The 22,012-nt window shown below is 44.4% G+C and overlaps 1 protein-coding gene and 1 pseudogene across 1 annotated transcript in view; both read left to right on the top strand.

Moving 5' to 3' along the window:
• Ccdc146 (coiled-coil domain containing 146) overlaps positions 1–22,012 on the top strand; it is a 142,276-nt gene that overhangs the window by 24,809 nt on the left and 95,455 nt on the right. The gene's annotated exons all lie outside the window — the stretch shown is intronic.
• LOC106022012 lies at positions 6,099–6,759 on the top strand (annotated as a pseudogene).

Here is a 22,012-nt window from a genome sequence, read left to right as displayed (position 1 = left end):
CAAACCACAAAATGACATTAATTAATAAGCGCTGTTCACTTTTTAACTCAATGGCCTCAATTCCCCAATAAAAATCCATAATTGTATTAGAAAACACTACCCACCTTTCTGCTGTATCCAAGAAACAACCACCCACCACCCACAGACTTCACCTTAGAGTAAAAGAATGGAAAAAGGTATTCCAAGCAAATGGAAGCAAGAATCAGGCAAATGTGCTTATTTTAATATTTGAAAAAATAGATTTCAACCCCAAACTATTCAAAAGAGATAGGGAAGAAAACCACCTCTTCATTAAAGGAAAAACTCATAAAGAGGACTTAAATTCAAAACATCTATGCACCAAGCATGAGGGCACTGAGTTCATAAAAGAAACACTCCTACAGCTAAAATCACATATAGTGATTTTTATGTGACCCTCACACAGTGATAGTGGGCAACTTCAATAATCAACTCACACCAACAGACAGGTCATCCAGATAAAAACTGAATAGAGAAACATTGGAGTTAAATGATGTCAGAAATCAAATGAACCTATAACCTCTAAGGAAATAGAAACAGTCATCAAAAGGCATCCAATGAAAGGAAGAAAGAATGAAAGGAAGGAAGGAAGGAAGGAAGGAAGGAAGGAAGGAAGGAAAAGAAAAGAAAGAAAGGTCCGGGACATAATCATTTCGGTGCAGAATTCTACCAGAATTTCAAAGAAGAGTTAATACCAATACCCCTCAAATTTTCCCACACAATAGAAACAGAAGGAACATTGCCAAACTCTTTTTATGAGGCTACAGTTACCCTGATACCCAAACCACACTAAAATACAACTAAGAAAGAGAATTACAGACCAATTTCCTTCATGAATATAGATGCAAAAATACTCAGTACTCCCAAATCAAATCCAAGAACACATCAGAGAAATCATCCACCATGATCAGGTAGGATTCATCCCAGAGATGCAGGGATGGTTCAACATATGAAAAGCTGTGAATATAATCCACCATATAAAAAACTGATAGAAAAAAACACATGATAATATCATTAGATGTGGAAAAATTCTTTGACAAATGGAACATGCTTTCATGATAAAAATCATGGAGAGATCAGTGATACAAGGAACATTCTTAAACATAATAAAGGTAATATACGGCAAGTCAACAGCCAACATGAAAATAAATGGAGAAAAACTCAAAATCATTCCACTAAAATCAGGAACAAGACAAGGCTGTCCACTCTCTCCATATGTACTCAATATGGTACTAAGTTCTAGCTAGAGCAATAACACAACAGAAGGAGATCAAGGGATAAAAATTGGAAAGGAAGAGGTCAAACATTTGCTATTTATAGATGATGTGATAGCACACATAAGTGACCCCAAAAATTCTGTCAGGGAGCTCCTGCAGCTGATAAATAGCTTCAATAATGTGGCAGGATGCAAGAGTAACTAAAAAAATTGGTAGCTCTGCTATATACAGATGATAAATAGGCTGAGAAAAACACCAGAGAAAGCTGGGCGGTGGTGGTGCACGCCTTTAATCCCAGCACTCGGGAGGTGGAGGCAGGTGGATCTCTGTGAGTTTGAGGCCAGGCTGGACCGATAGCCTCCAAAACAATACAGAGAAACCGTGTCTCGTAAAAACCAACCCCCCCAAAAAAACAAAACACCAGAGAAACATCACCCTTTATAATAGCCACAAATAACACAAAATATCTTGGAGTAACTCTAACTAAAGAAGTAAAAGACCTGTATGACAAGAACTTTGAAGAATGAAATTGAGAAGACTATCAGAAAATGGAAAGATCTCCCATGCTCATGGACAGGTAGGATTAATATAGTAAAAACCACAATCTTACTAAAAGCAATCTACAGACTCAATGCATTACCCATCAAAATCCCAGCACAATTCTTCACAGACCTCAAGAGAATGATACCAAATTTCATGTGGAAAAACAAAAAAACCCAAGATAGCCAAAAAATCCAGTGCAATAAAGGAACATCTGGAGGCATCACCATCCCTGACTTCAAGCTCTATTATAGAGCTATAGTAATAAAAAAAAAACACAGCTTGGTATTGGCATAAAAACAAACAGATAGACCATTGGAATCAAATTGGAGACCTGATATTAACGTCTGATTTTTGAAAAAGTTAAAATATAAAATGGAAAAAAGAAAGCATCTTCAAAAATGGTGCTGGAATATGACTGTCAACATGTAGAAGAATGCAAAAAGATCCATATCTATCCCCATGCACAAAACTCAAATCCAAATGGATCAAAGACCTCAATACAAAACCAACCACACTGAACATCAAAGAAGAGAAAGAGGGAAATGCATTTGAACACATTGGTACAGGAGCCCACTTCCAAATTGTAATACCAATAGCACAGGCACTGAGAACACCAATTAATAAATGGGACCTCCTGGAACTGAGAAGCGTCTATAAAGCAAAGACACAGTCAACAAAACAAAGCAGTAGCCTATAAAATGGGAAAAGATACTCACCAACCCTTCAACTGACAGAAGGCTGATCTTCAAAATATACAAACAACTCAAGAAACTAGACACCAAAGTACCAAATAATCCAGTTTAAAAGTAGGATACAGATCTAAATAGAATTCTCAACAGAACAATCTCAGATTGTGGAAAGACACTTAAGGAAATGCTCAACAACCTTAGTCATCAGGGAAATGCAAATCAAAACAACTCTGAGATCATCTTACACTGATCAGAATGGCTAAGATAAAAAACACTGATGACAATTTATGCTGGAGAGGATGTGGAGTAAGAGGAACACTCTTACATTGCTGATGGGAGTGCAAACGTGTATAGTAACTATGGAAATCATTGCGGCGATTTCTCAGAAAACTAGGAATCCAATCTACGTCAAGAACTAGCAATACCGCTTTGGGGCAGATACTCAAAGAAAACACACTCACACCACAAGGACATTTGCTCAGCTATGTTCATAACAGTATTATTTATAATAGCCAGAACTTGAAAATAACCTAGATGCCCCTCAACTAAAGAATGGATAAAGAAAATGTGGTACATTTACACAATGGAGTATTACTCATTGGTAAGAGGCAATGACATCTCTAAATTTGCAAACAAATGAATAGAACTAAAAAAAAAACCATACTGCGTGAGGTAACCCAGATCCACAAAGACAAATATAGTATGTACTCACTCATAAGTAAATACCAGACATAATGCAAAGTATAACCAACATACAATCCACAACCCTAGAGAAGCTATATCCCTCTTCCAGAAACAGATGGAAGCTGATTTGGAGATTTATAACTAGCCATTGGGCAGCCCTCCTGGAGTACAATTGAACTGAGGGAGGAGTGATAATATGAACAAAGGAGTCAAGACCATGATGGGGAAACCCACAGACTCAGCTGACCAGAACTAACATTGTCACCTGGGGAGGTGGCATAGGACTGAAGTAGGATCCCTGAATACAAGTGGCAGTGGTGTAGCTTGGGCAGTATATGAGGCCACTGGCAGTGGGGCCAAGATATAATTATAATGTTCAAACTGACTTTGTGGAGCCCATTCTCTGTGGAGACATGCCTTGTTCAACCTAGACATGGTCCTGCTCCAATGAGATGGTGAAAGAGACTTAGTTGACATCCTAGGGGAGGCCTTACCCTCTCTAAGGAATGGATGGGAGGTTAAATGGGGGAAAGGAGAGGAGAGTAGGAGGAGAGGAGGGAGGTATAACTGGGATTGGAATGTAAAACAAACAAACAAATACATAAATAAATATAGTTATAAACTTGAAAAAAATCAAATGGACCTAACAGACATCTATAGAATGTCTCACCAAACACTAAGAATACACCTTCTTCTCAATCATTAGCCTATGGAACTTTCTCCAAAACTCACCCCATATGTAGATAGAAAGTATCAACAGATCCAAAAAAATCTGAAAGACTATCCTATATCCTATCTAACCATCATACTTTAAAGTTGGATCTTAGTAACAATAGAAATGGCAGAAGTTTACAAACTCATGGAGGTTGAATAAATCATTAATGAATTGGATCAAGACAAAAGTCAAGAAAGAAATGAAAATGTATAGAATTGAATGAAAATGAAAGTGTAACATACTCCAATCTATAGGACATGATGAAAACAGCTCAAAGGGGCAATGTCATTCACTAAGTGACCACATTAAAAAAACTGAAGAAATTTCATATCACTAACTTAACACTCGTAAGCTCTAGAAAAACCAACAACAACAAAACAATACTTGGAAAAAGTAGATGGAACGAAATGGAAAAAATTTCAAAGACTCAGTGAAACAAAGAGTTGGTTCTTTGTGAAAATCAGTAATGTTGACAAACCTTTGAAAAACTTAACCAAAATTAACAAAATTATAAGTTAAAATGGGGGCATTACAACAGATAGTGAAGAAATTCAGATAATCATAAGAACACATATTTTTAATAATTTCATTTTCACCAGACTGGAAAGCCTAAGAGAAATGGGTGGATTTTGTGACATATGCAACCTACTAAAGTTAAATCGACATGAAATAAACAATTTTAAGAGGCACATAACCCCTAGTGAAATAGAAGCAGTAATTAAAAATCTCTGAAAAAAACAAAAACAAACAAACAAAAAACCCAGGACCAGGTGGATTCAGTGTAGAATTCTAACAGATCTCCAAAGAAGAACTAACAACATAGAAACTGAGGGAACATTTCCTAACTCTTTCTTTCTGAGGTGACCTTACCCTGATGCCAAACTCACACAAAGACACAACAAAAAGGGAAAATTATAAACCAATATTCCCTATGAACATAAAAAGTCCCAATAAAATACTTACAAACTGAATCGAAGAACACATCAGAAAGATCATTCACCACAATCAAGTTGGTTTCATTCCAGAGGTGCAAGGATGGTTCAACATATGTAAAACAATAAACACAATCCACGACATTAATGGACTAAAAGACAAAAACCACACAATCATCTCATTACATACAGAAAATGCCTAATGTCAAATCCAACATCTTTGTGATCAAAGTCCCAGAGAGACTAGGTATACCAGGGGCATACCTCAGCATAATAAAGACAGTTTACAGCAGTCCCACAGCCAAAACTCAAGGCATTTCTACCAAAATCAGGAACGAGGATGGCCACTGCCTCTCACCTTTGCGGTATAGTACCTGAAGTCTTAGCTGAGCAATGAGACAACTGAAGGAGACTCAAATAAGAAGAGCTTAAGGTGTATTTGTTGATGATATGATTTTATACATAGAAGACCTGAAAACCTCCACTGGGAAACTTCTAGAGCCGATAACCACCTTCAGTAAGATAACAGATACAAAATTAACACACCATATCAGTAGCTTCTATTTTAGGGTTCTCTACTGGAACACAACTGACAGGGTGAATACACGTATAAATATATGTAATTTGTGAGACTGTCTTATAGGATGTGGCCCAGCTAATTCAACAATATCTGTCCAAAACTCCAGTAATTGTTCAGTCCACAAGGCTAGATGTCTCATCTGGTCTACACTGTATGCTGGAATTTCAAAGAGGTGGGTTAAAGTTAGTGAAAGAAGCCAGCAGCAGGATACATGCGCTTGCCAGGGAGAGTGAGAGCGAAAGCTTTCTACTCTAATAGTCTTTCGTGTAGGCTCCCACAAGAAAGTGTGGCCCATATTTAAGGTAGGTCTTCTGATCTTAAATGATCCTCAAAAGTTTGAATTAACTCACCCTCCCTGGGGAAATGAGGGGATAAAGGGGGACTTGGGGGGAGAGCACGGGAAGAGGGGAGGGAAAGGGAGAGGGACCTGGAACTGACTTGTGAACCAACCATGTTTCTAATCTAAATTTAAACATAAAAATAAAAATAAATAAAATATAAAATATTTTAATAAAATAAAATAAAAAAAGAAAGTCCTACTTCGGCTGGCCAAGTCCCTGCCATCTGCGCCCGTAGCCCGCAGCCCGAGCTGCACCGGCCATGGGTGAGCTCATGCTAGGGCCCAGCCAGCACCGGTCGGCGCCCCCGCGGGCCCCAGGGGCAGTCACTCCAGCAAGTGGTGGGGCAGGAGTTCCCGGAATGGCAGCCTCTATAGAAGAGATGACACAATACAAGCTCCCGGTGGTGGGCGCTGGAGGCGTGGGAAAGAGTGCCCCGAGCATCCAAGTGATCCAGAACCATTCTGTGGACCAGTATGACCCCACCATAGAGGACTCCTACCGGATGGGGAGACATGTCTGCTGGACATCTTAGACACGGCAGGCCAAGAGAGGAGTGTAGCGCCCTGAGGAGGGCTTCCTCTATGTGTTTGCCATCAACAGCAAGTACAGAGCAGACCAAGCTGGTGAAGGACTCAGACGATGTGCCGATCGTGCTGGTGGGAACAAGTGTGACCTGGCCGCTAGAGCTGTTGAGTCTCGGCAGGCCCAGGACCTTGCCTGTAGCTATGGCATCCCGTACATTGAAACATCAGCCAAGCCCCGGCAGGGTGTGCAGGATGCCTTCTACACGCTAGTACGTGAGACTGGGCAGCATAAACTGTGGAAGCTGAACCCACCCGATGTGAGTTGCCCGGGCTGCAGACAGCAGGCTCAGGGCGTGCAGGTGCCAGATGCAGGGAGGAAGGAAGCCATGCTGGAGTCCAGTCCAATCCAATCCAATCCAGTCCAGGCATAGTGGGCAGAGGTGACTAAGACCTTCGCATGGACAATTTGAATAGACTGTCATGAACTGTCTCTATTGCCACTGGCACCCCAGTCCCAACCCCTCTCAGTTCCCTTCGGGGGCCTGTGGGGCACAGGTCGAATCACAGTAAATTATTTGATGATCAAAAAAAAAGTTTGAATTAAGAAACTCCTACTTGGAGTAGCTTTTATAATTTCTCTAATTTCCATAACATGATACTGTTGAAGAGAAGATAACTATTGTGTAGAATCTCCTTCTGTGTGGGTTTTCTGATTGTCCCATTATTAGGTTCAGCTTTCCCAGACTAGGCAAACTTTCAGAATGTTGTATTCTTCCCAAGTATTTCATATCACAGCATATGATGCTGACCTGAGCATTGATGTGTTGTTGACCTTGTCACTTGGTTAAGGTGGTACCTTTAGGGTTCTCATCTATTATAATTGGTTTTCTTTTGGATATTAACAAATACCTAATATGGAGATGCCTAAGACTATATATACATTTTATTCCTCCTAAACTTTTGATCTACTTTGACATTGATTAATATTAATATGGAGATGCCTAAGACTATATATACATTTTATTCCTCCTAAACTTTTGATCTACTTTGACATTATTGAGGATTCATACCTAAATCAACCACTCTTATGCCAGTTGCTCAATTGTAGTTTCTTATTCCATCATTCTTTCTATAGCCCTGAACATTTTTTTGGTACTGCAGTGCAGTGGAGTACCTCACATGTTAGCTGAGCATTCTCCCATATCCCCAAATAAAACACACTTTTTTATTTGAGGTCTCCTTATGCTGCCCAGAATGGCCTCAAACCCTTGGATTGAAATGACCCTTCTGCATCCATCTCCTGAATTCTGGGACTACACATGCATGCTGCTGTGCCTGGTTCTTCAACAACTGTATCAGGTGGATTCCTATATCTATAAAGACTCCTCACCACTTTCTGATTTACTTATGTGTCTCTGTTTAACAGTATGGCCAGTGGGGTGTAATCCATTCCTGTCATTGTTTATTTTGATTCTCAGATTTGTCCAGTGTTCATGCTTTAAGTGGGTTCCTTTTGACCCATCTCCATGATTTGTGTGTGTGTGTGTGTATGTATAATTTTCTTATTTTATAAAACTGTATTCCATGTTTATTTTGTACCTCCAATTCTCCTGGCTTGTCATCAGCCCTTTCTTGGAAGATATCTAGTTACTTATTGGGGATGGACTTTTGGAAATTAATATCTCAGTGGTAAATGAGATCGTTGCTACTGGTATGTCATTGTGCCTATGCCCTTCTGTGGATAGAGTTAAAAATAGGTTCATGAAGATTTGTGACTGCACAACTTTGTACATATTCCTATTCTGTCTTGGTAAATTTAAAATCATTAATTCATACGTGACCAGAGTTCACTATTTCTACTAAAATCCATCACATAAGCAACTTTAATTTTTGGGTTATGCTCTTAAAAATTTAATGAGACCAAAACTAAGACTAAGCTTTTGTCATAAATTTAAAGTTTTCACTGGCAAAGGAAACTGTAGATTCTGCCAAATGTTAGGTCTGTCCTAAGTTGATTAAAGCCATGTCTCTTTTAGTCTAGTTTAAATGTCCTCTCCAAGATCAACATATTCTACAGCTGCTAAGCTGAGTAAATCTGTTCATGATGGTGACATGTCATGCAAGCATGAGGAGCTGAGTTCAAATACCCAGAACCCTGGTGAAATCAAGCAGGGTAGCAAATATCTTCAGTCCCAGTGATGCTGCAGTGAGGAGAGTGGAGACAGGAGTCCCCAGTGAGGCTGCAGTGAGGGGGAGTGGAGACAGAGTCCCCAGTGATGCTGCAGTGAGGAATGGAGACAGGAGTCCCCAGTGATGCTGCAGTGAGGAGAGTGGAGACAGGAGTCCCCAGTGAGGCTGCAGTGACAGGCAGTGGAGACAGGAGTCCCCAGTGATGCTGCAGTGAGGAGTGGAGACAGGAGTCCCCAGTGAGGCTGCAGTGACAGGCAGTGGAGACAGGAGTCCCCAGTGAGGCTGCAGTGACAGGCAGTGGAGACAGGAGTCCCCAGTGATGCTGCAGTGAGGGGAGTGGAGACAGGAGTCCTCAGTGAGGCTGCAGTGACAGGCAGTGGAGACAGGAGTCCCCAGTGATGCTGCAGTGAGGGGAGTGGAGACAGGAGTCCCCAGTGAGGCTGCAGTGAGGAGTGGAGACAGCAGTCCCCAGTGAGGCTGCAGTGAGAGAGTGGAGACAGAAGTCCCCAGTGAGGCTGCAGTGAGGGGAGTGGAGACAGGAGTCCCCAGTGATGCTGCAGTGAGAGAGTGGAGACAGGAGTCCCCAGTGAGGCTGCAGTGACAGGCAGTGGAGACAGGAGTCCCCAGTGAGGCTGCAGTGACAGGCAGTGGAGACAGGAGTCCCCAGTGAGGCTGCAGTGAGAGAGTGGAGACAGGAGTCTCCAGTGAGGCTGCAGTGACAGGCAGTGGAGACCAGAGTCCCCAGTGAGGCTGCAGTGAGGAGTGGAGACAGGAGTCCCCAGTGAGGCTGCAGTGACAGGCAGTGGAGACAGGAGTCCCCAGTGAGGCTGCAGTGACAGGCAGTGGAGACAGGAGTCCCCAGTGAGGCTGCAGTGAGGAGTGGAGACGGGAGTCTCCAATGATGCTGCAGTGACAGGCAGTGGAGACAGGAGTCCCCATATACGTACAGTCCTTCTAGCCTGGTGCATACAGTGCAGTAGCAAATCAGTGAAGACTTGCCTTGAGAAATGTAGAAGGTAAGGACCCACTCACAAGGTTGACTTTTGACAGCATGGAGTATGTGTGCACCATAACCATGCATGCACAAATACATTGAAACTAACAATAAAATCGTAATGTTGAAAATCCAAACCTTATAAAGGAATCTTCACTTTGCAGGTTTTCCTCCATGTCATCAGTCAACAAGTGCTGTGGGGAAGTCTGCGGGATAACGTACATGAGCCTTAATACAGATCTGATTGGGTCCTTTCTTTCTTGCCCCTGCACACTGGTCCTAACTAATTAAGACATCCTCTATTGGAATCCTCTATTGATACCTCTAACTCTCTGGGATAGTTACGTGAAGCATTTCTTGTGTTTCGTGAGTTTCGGTTTCATTCTTGTAACTACACACCTGTCTGATATCCTTTCCCGCCTCTACTCCAGGTCAGGTGTGTCTTATCAGCATCTGGCTTGGATTACAGCTACTTTCCACTGAGAGATCTCAAGATCAAATTAGAAACTGTAACAGCACAACCTGAATTTGCACACACACACACACACCCCTGTCCTGGATAGTTTTGTGTCAGCTTGACACAAGCTGGAGTTATCTGAAAGAAGGAACCTCAACTGAGAAAATGCCTCTATGGGATCCAGCTGTAAGGCATTTTCTTCATTAGTGATTGATGGGGGAGGGCCCAGCCCATTGTGGGTGGGGCCACCCTTGGGCTGCTGGTCCTGGGTTCTACAAGAAGGCAGGCTGAGTGAGCTGTGGGGAGTAAGCCAGTAAGCAGCACCTTCCATGGCCTCCATATCAGCTCCAGGACCCTGCCCTGCTTGAGTTGCTGTCCTGACTTCCTTCAGTGAGGAGCAGTGACATGGAAGTGTGAGCTGAGTAACCCTTTCCTCCCCAACTTGCCTAATGGTCATGGTGTTTGTCACAGTAATATACATCCTAAGACAATAACTACAGGACCCTTGAGTAAAATACTCAAGTACTTTTGGATGCAATGCAGAAGGGTTGTTTTGTAAACTTAAAGAAAATTTGGGATAGCTCTTACATATTTATCTTCAACATAACAATTTTAACTACTTTTTAAAAAAATCTCTGGATACATATGTTTGTACAAATTGTTATTTGTCTCTAAGAGCCTTGGTTTCTTTTCCAGTTGCTAAGATAAACACTGTGAAAAACAGTTTCATGGAAAAGGGTTTATTCTGGCCCACAGTTCAAAGATGCAGTCTGTTGTTTTGGGGTCAAGCAGGCATGAGTGTGATGTGGCTGGTCGTATCAAACCCATGATCAGGAAGCAAAGAACAGTAAATGCTTGTGTTCAGCTCAGTTTTCCCTTTCTATGCAGTCCAGGATCTTAGCACAGGGAATGGTGTCACCCACAGCGAATGTCTGTTCCCACCTCAGTTAACCTAATAGGATGCCCCAAAACCTGTCTGATAATTCTAGATTTCATCAAGTTAAAAACTGAGATTAACCACTACAGGTCTACCAAGTCTGGTTCACAGGGCATTTAGGAGATCTCGACCACCATGTCAACCAGCTTAATGTCTTACTATATAGTGTCAGAATTAGCAACTCCACTGCCTAGGGGTTGTTCCTCAAACTTGCAAAGTCTTGCAGAAGAAATTGTTGGCTGAAGACGACTTTACTTGTATAATAAACTTCACTAAGGGGCCATGGTACAGCAAAGATATAGAGTACTCAGTTCTGCATTTGCAAGACCCTGGGTTCCTTCCCCAGTAAGAAAAAGAATGTATGTATGTATGTATGTATGTGTATATACACACACGTATGTATTATTCATGTATAACATAGACAAAGTAAAGCTCATAAGTATTGGTGTACTGCTGTTTACACTGCCTAAAACCAACACACGGAAATCGGATTTTATAGAAGCTGTGTCTGAAGATAGGCAGCTCAGATGGCAGCTGAAAGGAAGCTAACAGGAGTCCACTTCCAAACACCCACACTGCATCATGTTGGAACAGATGCATCTGCAGTGTGTACCGTTGTAATGCTAGCTAGCTACACAGTTAGCTGATCTGCATGGCACAATGTGCTTTTATCCTGTCATCAGACATTGACTGAAGACTGTGTTTAGTGTGGCATTCATGGTCCTCTGCCATGCAGACCCAGACAGCTTTTCAATCTAATTATCCACTTAGGTCTTAATGTTCTTTATGTTGGTCCTCTCACCAGAGACTTTCCTAAATGTAGAGAGAATTAATTCAGAAGCCTGGGGGAAGCTCCATATGTTAAAGTATACGGTGTAAGATGGTTTTCCAAAATTCTATGTACCGGCATTGCCACATAAAAATCTGTGCATTTAAACTTCAGATGATACCCTTCCATGGACCACACTCTGTAACCTCTGCAGGTAACCCCAGCCTCTCAGGACCTTACTGAACACCCACATCCTTCAGGATGCTACAGGAGTATTTCTGGCCACGGAACTCTCATGGCATTTATAGATATATGTTCCTTGGTACTTGGTTAATAACAAGTACTTACCGAATATCTTCTCATAAGACACAGCACACAAACCTTAAAAGTTCCTTGCTGATATTATGACTACATAAAGCAATACGATCAAGGCGGGAACTGCTTTGTTCCAGGCCCTGCATGGGAGCTGAGCCATGTGAGTCCATCAGTGACTATGGCCGAATACAGAGATGGGTTTATCCACTCGTCCATTGATGCCTAAGCTTGAGGTCTGGTACTGTACGGACGTCTGCAACTTGTCCTGTGGAAAAGTGTGCTTTTTAAGGGTTTTTAATGTGTAACAAATACTAAGTAAAGCACATAAATATGAGGTGTGCTGCACAGGATCTCACTATCTTTTACACAGGTTTCACGTAGGAATTCATTTATCTTGGGTATGTGCCGAAGTGTGAGGCTGCTGTGTCAGAATGGAGGTTTAGAAGCAGCCTTAGCAGGGTTCTCCCTGCCTATGGGCCTCGTGTTAGATGCTGAAATCCATGCGCAGTTAATTCAGCTCCGTGTGTGCAGTGGTGCTCACTATAGGTATGACTGTGTGCAGTGGTGCTCACTATAGGTGTGATTGTGTGTGTGAAGTGGTGCTCACTATAGGTGTGGCTGTGTGCAGTGGTGCTCACTATAGGTGTGGCTGTGTGTGCAGTGGTGCTCACTATAGGTGTGACTGTGTGTGCAGTGGTGCTCACTATAGGTGTGGCCGTGTGTGCAGTGGTGCTCACTATAGGTGTGACTGTGTGCAGTGGTGCTCACTATATGTGTGGCTGTGTGTGTGTGCAGTGGTGCTCACTATAGGTGTGGCCGTGTGTGCAGTGGTGCTCACTGTAGGTGTGGCCGTGTGTGCAGTGGTGCTCACTATAGGTATGACTGTGTGCAGTGGTGCTCACTATAGGTGTGATTGTGTGTGTGAAGTGGTGCTCACTATAGGTGTGGCTGTGTGCAGTGGTGCTCACTGTAGGTGTGGCTGTGTGTGCAGTGGTGCTCACTATAGGTGTGACTGTGTGTGCAGTGGTGCTCACTATAGGTGTGGCCGTGTGTGCAGTGGTGCTCACTGTAGGTGTGGCCGTGTGTGCAGTGGTGCTCACTATAGGTGTGGCCATGTGTGCAGTGGTGCTCACTATAGGTGTGACTGTGCGCAGTGGTGCTCACTATAGGTGTGACTGTGTGTGTGCAGTGGTGCTCACTGTAGGTGTGACTGTGTGTGTGCAGTGGTGCTCACTATAGGTGTGGCCGTGTTTGTGCAGTGGTGCTCACTATAGGTGTGGCCGTGTGTGCAGTGGTGCTCACTGTAGGTGTGGCCGTGTGTGCAGTGGTGCTCACTGTAGGTGTGGCCGTGTGTGCAGTGGTGCTCACTATAGGTGTGACTGTGTGCAGTGGTGCTCACTATAGGTGTAACTGTGTGTGTGCAGTGGTGCTCACTATAGGTGTGACTGTGTGCAGTGGTGCTCACTATAGGTGTGGCCGTGTGTGCAGTGGTGCTCACTATAGGTGTGGCCGTGTGTGCAGTGGTGCTCACTATAGGTGTGGCCGTGTGTGTGCAGTGGTGCTCACTATAGGTGTGGCCGTGTGTGCAGTGGTGCTCACTATAGGTGTGCCTGTGTGCAGTGGTGCTCACTATGGGTGTGGCCATGTGTGCAGTGGTGCTCACTATAGGTGTGGCCGTGTGTGCAGTGGTGCTCACTATAGGTGTGGCCGTGTGTGCAGTGGTGCTCACTATAGGGGTGACTGTGTGTGTGCAGTGGTGCTCACTGTAGGTGTGACAGTGTGTGTGCAGTGGTGCTCACTATAGGTGTGGCCGTGTGTGCAGTGGTGCTCACTATAAGTGTGGCCGTGTGTGCAGTGGTGCTCACTATAGGTGTGACTGTGTGTGTGCAGTGGTGCTCACTGTAGGTGTGGCCGTGTGTGCAGTGGTGCTCACTATAGGTGTGGCCGTGTGTGCACTGGTGCTCACTATAGGTGTGGCCGTGTGTGTGCAGTGGTGCTCACTATAGGTGTGGCCGTGTGTGTGCAGTGGTGCTCACTATAGGTGTGGCTGTGTGCAGTGGTGCTCACTATGGGTGTGGCCATGTGTGCAGTGGTGCTCACTATAGGTGTGCCCATGTGTGTGCAGTGCTGCTCACTATAGGTGTGGCTGTGTGTGCAGTGGTGCTCACTATAGGTGTGACTGTGTGTGTGCAGTGGTGCTCACTGTAGGTGTGGCCGTGTGTGTGCAGTGGTGCTCACTATAGGTGTGACTGTGTGTGTGCAGTGGTGCTCACTGTGGTATGACTGTGTGTGTGCAGTGGTGCTCACTGTAGGTGTGGCCGTGTGTGCAGTGGTGCTCACTGTAGGTGTGGCCGTGTGTGCAGTGGTGCTCACTATAGGTGTGACTGTGTGCAGTGGTGCTCACTATAGGTGTGACTGTGTGTGCAGTGGTGCTCACTATAGGTGTGACTGTGTGCAGTGGTGCTCACTATAGGTGTGGCTGTGTGTGCAGTGGTGCTCACTGTAGGTGTGGCCATGTGTGCAGTGGTGCTCACTATAGGTGTGGCCGTGTGTGCAGTGGTGCTCACTGTAGGTGTGGCCGTGTGTGCAGTGGTGCTCACTATAGGTGTGACTGTGTGCAGTGGTGCTCACTATAGGTGTAACTGTGTGTGTGCAGTGGTGCTCACTATAGGTGTGACTGTGTGCAGTGGTGCTCACTGTAGGTGTGGCCATGTGTGCAGTGGTACTCAGTATAGGTGTGGCCGTGTGTGCAGTGATGCTCACTGTAGGTGTGACTGTGTGCAGTGGTGCTCACTATAGGTGTGACTGTGTGCAGTGGTGCTCACCGTAGGTGTGGCCGTGTGCAGTGGTGCTCACTATAGGTGTGGCCGTGTGTGCAGTGGTGCTCACTGTAGGTGTGGCCGTGTGTGCAGTGCTGCTCACTATAGGTGTGACTGTGTGCAGTGGTGCTCACTGTAGGTGTGGCCATGTGTGCAGTGGTACTCAGTATAGGTGTGGCCGTGTGTGCAGTGATGCTCACTGTAGGTGTGACTGTGTGCAGTGGTGCTCACTGTAGGTGTGGCCGTGTGTGCAGTGGTGCTCACTATAGGTGTGACTTCTGCAGTGGTGCTCACTGTAGGTGTGACTGTGTGCAGTGGTGCTCACTATAGGTGTGGCCGTGTGTGTGCAGTGGTGCTCACTGTAGGTGTGACTGTGTGTGTGCAGTGGTGCTCACTATAGGTGTGACTGTGTGTGTGCAGTGGTGCTCACTATAGGTGTGGCTGTGTGCAGTGGTGCTCACTATAGGTGTGGCCATGTGTGCAGTGGTGCTCACTATAGTTGTGGCCATGTGTGCAGTGGTGCTCACTATAGGTGTGGCCGTGTGTGCAGTGGTGCTCACTATAGGTGTGGCCATGTGTGTGCAGTGGTGCTCACTGTAGGTGTGGCCATGTGTGCAGTGGTGCTCACTATAGGTGTGGCCATGTGTGCAGTGGTGCTCACTATAGGTGTGACTGTGTGCAGTGGTGCTCACTATAGGTGTGGCCGTGTGTGTAGTGGTGCTCACTATAGGTGTGGCCGTGTGTGCAGTGGTGCTCACTATAGGTGTGGCCATGTGTGCAGTGGTGCTCACTATAGGTGTGACTGTGTGCAGTGGTGCTCACTATAGGTGTGGCTGTGTGTGCAGTGGTGCTCACTATAGTTGTGGCCATGTGTGCAGTGGTGCTCACTATAGGTGTGGCCGTGTGTGTGCAGTGCTGCTCACTATAGGTGTGGCCGTGTTTGTGCAGTGGTGCTCACTATAGGTGTGGCTGTGTGTGCAGTGGTGCTCACTATATGTGTGACTGTGTGTGTGCAGTGGTGCTCACTGTAGGTGTGGCCGTGTGTGTGCAGTGGTGCTCACTGTAGGTGTGGCCGTGTGTGTGTAGTGTTGCTCACTGTGGGTGTGGCCGTGTGTGCAATGGTGCTCACTATAGGTGTGACTGTGTGCAGTGGTGCTCACCATAGGTGTGGCCGTGTGCAGTGGTGCTCACTATAGGTGTGGCCGTGTGTGCAGTGGTGCTCACTGTAGGTGTGGCCGTGTGTGCAGTGGTGCTCACTATAGGTGTGGCTGTGTGTGCAGTGGTGCTCACTATAGGTGTGGCCATGTGTGCAGTGGTGCTCACTATAGGTGTGGCCATGTGTGTGCAGTGGTGCTCACTATAGGTGTGGCCGTGTGTGCAGTGGTGCTCACTGTAGGTGTGGCCATGTGTGCAGTGGTGCTCACTATAGGTGTGGCTGTGTGTGCAGTGGTGCTCACTATAGGTGTGACTGTGTGTGTGCAGTGGTGCTCACTGTAGGTGTGGCCGTGTGTGTGCAGTGGTACTCACTGTAGGTGTGGCCGTGTGTGTGTAGTGGTGCTCACTGTAGGCGTGGCCATGTGTGCAGTGGTGCTCAGTATAGGTGTGGCCATGTGTGCAGTGGTGCTCACTATAGGTGTGGCCATGTGTGCAGTGGTGCTCACTGTAGGTGTGGCCGTGTGTGCAGTGGTGCTCACTATAGGTGTGGCCGTGTGTGCAGTGGTGCTCACTGTAGGTGTGGCCATGTGTGCAGTGGTGCTCACTATAGGTGTGGCTGTGTGTGTGCAGTGGTGCTCACTGTAGGTGTGGCCGTGTCTGCAGTGTTGCTCACTGTAGGTGTGGCCGTGTCTGCAGTGGTGCTCACTATAGGTGTGACTGTGTGCAGTGGTGCTCACTGTAGGTGTGACTGTGTGCAGTGGTGCTCACTGTAGTTGTGACTGTCTGCAGTGGTGCTCACTGTAGGTGTGGCCGTGTCAGTGCTCTCACGTGTTTTCCTCTGCCCAGTCCCAGGAACCTTGAAAGCACTCCACGTCACACCACGAGCACAGGTAAAAGCTTTACTCTGTTTTGCCTGCGTCCTGATTCTCTTATCTGAAATCGGTCTTCACCTTCCTTCCCCTATCCTGCAGATAATTCTTGTAACAACAGCTAAGTTTCTGACATAGCTGGGCCAAGGGCTGGAAAACAGGAAGCACTGGAGCCCAGGGGAGGCCCGGGGGAGATGTGTGTACAAGGGCCACGCCTGAGTCAGGACAGCATACAGAGTCCTATGGCGTGAGTGTGGCTAATATGTACTCTGGGTAAGTAGATAAAAACACTGTAGTTTTTTTTAATAAAAATGATCCTCATTAAAGCAGTGGATATCAAGCTATTCATGGCTTCACTTCTTACAAAAATCCTAATAAATAATGTGTATTTAACAAGGGTTTTAAAAGTATCTCTTTCTTTAAACTCTATTTATCACCTTGGGAAAAATGGTTTCCACATGTGTCTTTAGGACCAGACACTTTCTGACAAGAAATCTACTGAGTGTGTAAGCCATCTCTTTTTTTCTGGCTGCTTTTAATTTTTTCTTTACTTTCTTTTTTTAACAAAATAAAATATAATAAGGCAAAATGAAAACCATCATATTAAAGTTGGACAAGCCAACAGAAAAACGAAAGAGCCCCAGGGCAAGGCACAAGGATCACAGACCCCCTGATTTCTGCATTCAGGGTCCCACAGGGATGACGTGGAAATCCACAGTGTACGTGCAAAGGATCTGAGGCAGACCTGCGCAGGCCGTGTGATCACCGCTTGAGTCTCTGGGTTCCCGTGAGCTTTGCTTGCGTGATTCAGAGGACCCTGCTCTCCTGGTGTCCACCCTGTCTCCCCAACTTCTTCTGCCTTCTCTACCTCAGGGTTCCCTGAGCTCTGAGGGGACAGATTTGATGGAGACATCTCATTTAGATCTGTGTGTTCCAAGGTCTCTATGTATAATGCCTGTCTGTGGGTCTCTGTATTTGTTCCCCTCTGCTACAAGAGGAAGTCTTTCTGATGATTGCAGAATAAGATCTATGGGTATAGCAGAATGTCATTAGGAGTCATTTTATTAATACTTTTTTTAGACCAGGAGTATTTGGTCTCTGGGCTATCTAGACTTTGGTTCTTGTTCATCCAAACAGTGTCAGGTACGGAGTCTATCTCATGGAATGTGCTTTATGTCAAATTGGTCATCAGTTGGTTATTCCTACGAACTTTGTGCCACCATTGCCCTAGCATAGTTCACAGTCAGGACAGATGGAAAATCAGGGATTTTGTGCTTGGGTTGGTATTCTTTATGTTTCTCTTTTGTTGCCTACCTGCAGAGCACCTTTCCATTTCATAAATGCTAGAACATGGGGTGAAGGCTCTATGTAGGCCCCACCTTGACCTCTCCATGTTCAGTGAGTTGTGTGGGTGTTGCCTTCAGCATTGGGGCCTTGCTGTCAGTTTGTGGAGAGCAACCTATTGTCTTAGGAACAATCTGGGTTTCCATGGGACTCTCTCAGCCATCAACTCAATTGGATGAAACCCAGTCCTGGTACTGGAAGCTTTGTTTGGTGACAAGAGGTGAGGCTACTTGGGGTTCCAGCTCCTTCATTATACCGAGACTTCATTAGGATCACCTTCATATAATATAGGAAGTTTCCACTGGACTAGGTTTCTGTACTGTCGCTCAAATACCCTTCAAGTCTAATTCTCTCCCCCCTCATTCCCTCCCTTAACCCTTTCTCCCCTCCACCTTCCCTTTCCACCTTACCCCTTAATCTATTCTATTTTCCCCTCCCAGGAAGAACCATGTTTCACCCCCTAGTCCCTTTCTCTATGCCTGACCTCTCTGGGTCTGTGAATTTTATCTTGGTTATCATTTATTTAATAGCTAATATCCAAATATAAGCAAATGCATACCATATTTATCTTTCTGGGTCTGGTTTACCTCACTCAGGATGATCTATTTTCTAGTTTCATCTATTTGCCTGAAAATTTCATGATAACATTTTAAAAGAGCCCAGTAAATACTCCATATGTGGCATTTTCTTTATGCATTCTTCTGTTGAGGGACATCTAGGTTGTTTCCAATCTCTGGATGTTATGAATAGAGCAACAATTAACATGTTTGAGCAAGTGTCCTGTGGTAGGATGAAACATCCTTTGGGTACATTCCTAAGAGTGGTATAGCTGGATCATGAGGTAGATTGAGTCCCATCTTTCTGAGGAACTGCCATACTGATTTCCACAGTGGGTGTACAAGTTTGCATTCCCACCAGCAACAGAATAGTATTCCCCTTACTCCATATCCTCTCCAGCATGAGCTGTCACTTGTGTGATCTTAGCCATTTTGATAGGAGTAAGATGGGATCTCAAAGTAGTATTGATTTGCTTTTCCCTGCTGGCTAAGGATGTTGAACATTTCTTTAAGTGTTATCAGATATTTGAGTTTCCTCTATTGAGATTTCTGTTTAGAACTGTACTCAACATTTTAATTGGTTTATTTGGTTTTTGATATCAAGTTTCTTGAGTTTTTAAAAATATATTTTGGGTATTAGCCCTCTATCAGATGTACAATTGCTAAAAATCTTTTCTCATTCGGTAGGCTGCTCTGCTACTTTGTCCAAATGATGTTGTCCTTTGCCAACCAGAAGCTCTTCAGTGTGGCAAGTTTTAGTTAAGTGCTACATTGGATTAGAATTGAGATAACAAAACAATTATCTTAATCTACTCCAGAAATATTTACAGTGCCCAGTGTATGCCAGCATGATTTGAGGAAATGTGTATTACTGTTATTATTAAAACTATAGAAATCAAACTTATTACTTCATTTCTTCCCTTTTAAGGATTTCAAAAAAATTATTTATGTGTATGCATGTGTGTCTGTACATATGTATGACATATCTATGTGAATTCACTAAGAGGGGGATAACCTCACAGGGAGCTGGAGTTAAAAGCATCTGTGAGCTGCCCAACACCAGTGCTGGGACATGGGTCCTGGGAGAGCAGAAAGTACTCTTATCTGCTGAGACACCTCTCCAGACATCCCTCCTGTGTTTTAAATGTGTCTTTTTTATGGAGCTGATGACTGAGCCCAGGTCCTTGTGGTTAGCTGCTAGGTAAGTGCTCTAGCACTGAGCTGAACCTCCAGCCCCCTCTTTTTAATTCTGTCTTATTTTCTGGTACTAGAAATGGAGCTCAGGGTCTTTAACTTGCTTGACAAGTGTTCTGCCACAGAGCTAAATCTCTAACCTCCCTTCTTTCTTTTAGACAGATCCTGTGTGGTATCCCTAAACACCATAAGGATTCATAGATAAGGCATAGGAAACACTTCTGTTCTTTAGAAGTTTTATTAGGGAAAAGTAGCTTGAAATGTTAAATGTAAACAAAGGGTAATGTGTGATTGCAAACCTAGAGGGTGTAGTGTTATTAGAACTGAAAGAGAAGCAGTCACCGTGGGAAGAGATGATGTGGGGGTGTTTTGAAGTGAGTAAGCATAAGATGAGAAGAGATATAGCATTCAGATTGCCCTCACCAATCACACATGTACTTGGCATATCTTCAGGGTCCGAGGTACCTCAGCACAAACTTCTCAGACCACCTCCAGTGTTCTCCCAAGCCTGGCTCTCCTGTGTTCTGTCGTTTGGTTCTCTTGTAAATGCCTCCTGACTTCGGCTGTATTCCCACCTGGCCACTGAGACAAGACAAAGAGACAAAGAGCCTGCTTTTGTCTAAGCCAGGCGCGGTAGGTGAAAGAGTGAGTACATTTAGGAGAGATGTTAACAAGGGGAAAATTCTGGACTATTAGATGGGAGTGAGAGAAGGAATTTAATTAGGAACTAGGAAACTGGCTAAACTCTTGTTCCAGACGTGATAGCATTAAAAAGGAGAAACCGATCTAAGAGGAATGTCTAGTGTGCAGCCTGAGCTTGCAGAAGTCCCTGGCTAGAGGAACAGGCGTTGTCAGGTCTTGGTTTTCAGATTGCTTTGTAAGAGGAGCACAGCTTGCCACTATAGTGAGTCCCGCAGCACCCTCTGGCAACGTATGTGTAAATGATTTTGTCGTGGTGCACTTCACAAGCCATTCCTTGTACTCATTCACACACTCAAAGGATGGTTCTTAGACATTGGTTCTCCTAGGACTGCTTCCAGATAAATACGTTTGGGAATTTTCATTGATTTCTGCGAATACACTGGGGCTTTCTGGTGCTACCAATGTGTCTCTTTTTTTCTGGGTTTGACATTCTTTTTTTTTTGTTTTTTTGTTTTTGTTTTTTTTTTTGATTTTACGAGACAGGGTTTCTCTGTTTTGGAGGCTGTCGGTCCAGCCTGGCCTCGAACTCACAGAGATCCGCCTGCCTCTGCCTCCCGAGTGCTGGGATTAAAGGTGTGCGCCACCAACGCCCGGTTGGGTTTGACATTCTATAACTCAACTTATGAGATTCATGAGAAGATCCCTAATGAGATTTAAAATCATTTCCAAAGAACCAAAATCTTTTACTCATTTCATGCCTTAACTAATGAATTAGCTATCTATAACAAGTAAAGATATGATTCCCACCACAATAAGGCTCCTCAGAGGAGCCTGAGATGTGGAATGAATTTTCCAGTGGTTTCTGCTGGGTGTCCTCTCTTCCACCCTGCAGGCTTGGCCTGCACTATATGCCTGTAGCAGAGGAGGAAGGAGACCGGCCTGCATGTGTTACCCTAACTCTTAATGAACTTGACATCACCCATAACTCACACATCTAAACACTTAGCATTTTATAAATTGACCTTTAAAGTAAATGCTATATATAAATGGGAAAGATAAACATGTAAGGCTTTTGTTATATATTTCTCATTCCTTTGCCTTGCTAATTTTCACACCTCATTAATATCTATATTTGGAGGATGTAGGTTTTTTAATGTACTAATTTTCTTTTTAAAATCTTCCTATAACGCTTAGTACTGCTGGCATGTTTTCACCTCTTCAAACACCCAGGCAGCCTTGTGAAAGCAACTTAAGATTTTACGGAGCTGTTAGGAAGTTTTAAAGAGATGCATAGTTTACTGAACAATACTGACAGGTCTCACTACTCGCGTGGAGATGGTTTTATTTATTTTCATTGACTGACTAGTTGACCGCTGTTGCTTCTACTCTGGCAGAGGATAGAGGGAGGGACAGCTAGGTTATTTGCATCACCATTTTACAGCCCTATTGCTCTTTATAAAGTAGACCACTACTAAATCCTGTCAGTAAAGAATACACTCCTGAGAGCTGTCTCCTCACCTCACTCCT

Source organism: Mesocricetus auratus, unplaced genomic scaffold (assembly GCF_017639785.1).
Source record: "Mesocricetus auratus isolate SY011 unplaced genomic scaffold, BCM_Maur_2.0 Super-Scaffold_100043, whole genome shotgun sequence".
NCBI classification, from domain to species: Eukaryota; Metazoa; Chordata; class Mammalia; order Rodentia; family Cricetidae; genus Mesocricetus; species Mesocricetus auratus.
The sequence above is the reverse complement of the archived record's forward strand: the minus strand, read 5'-3'. Positions and strand labels throughout refer to the sequence as shown.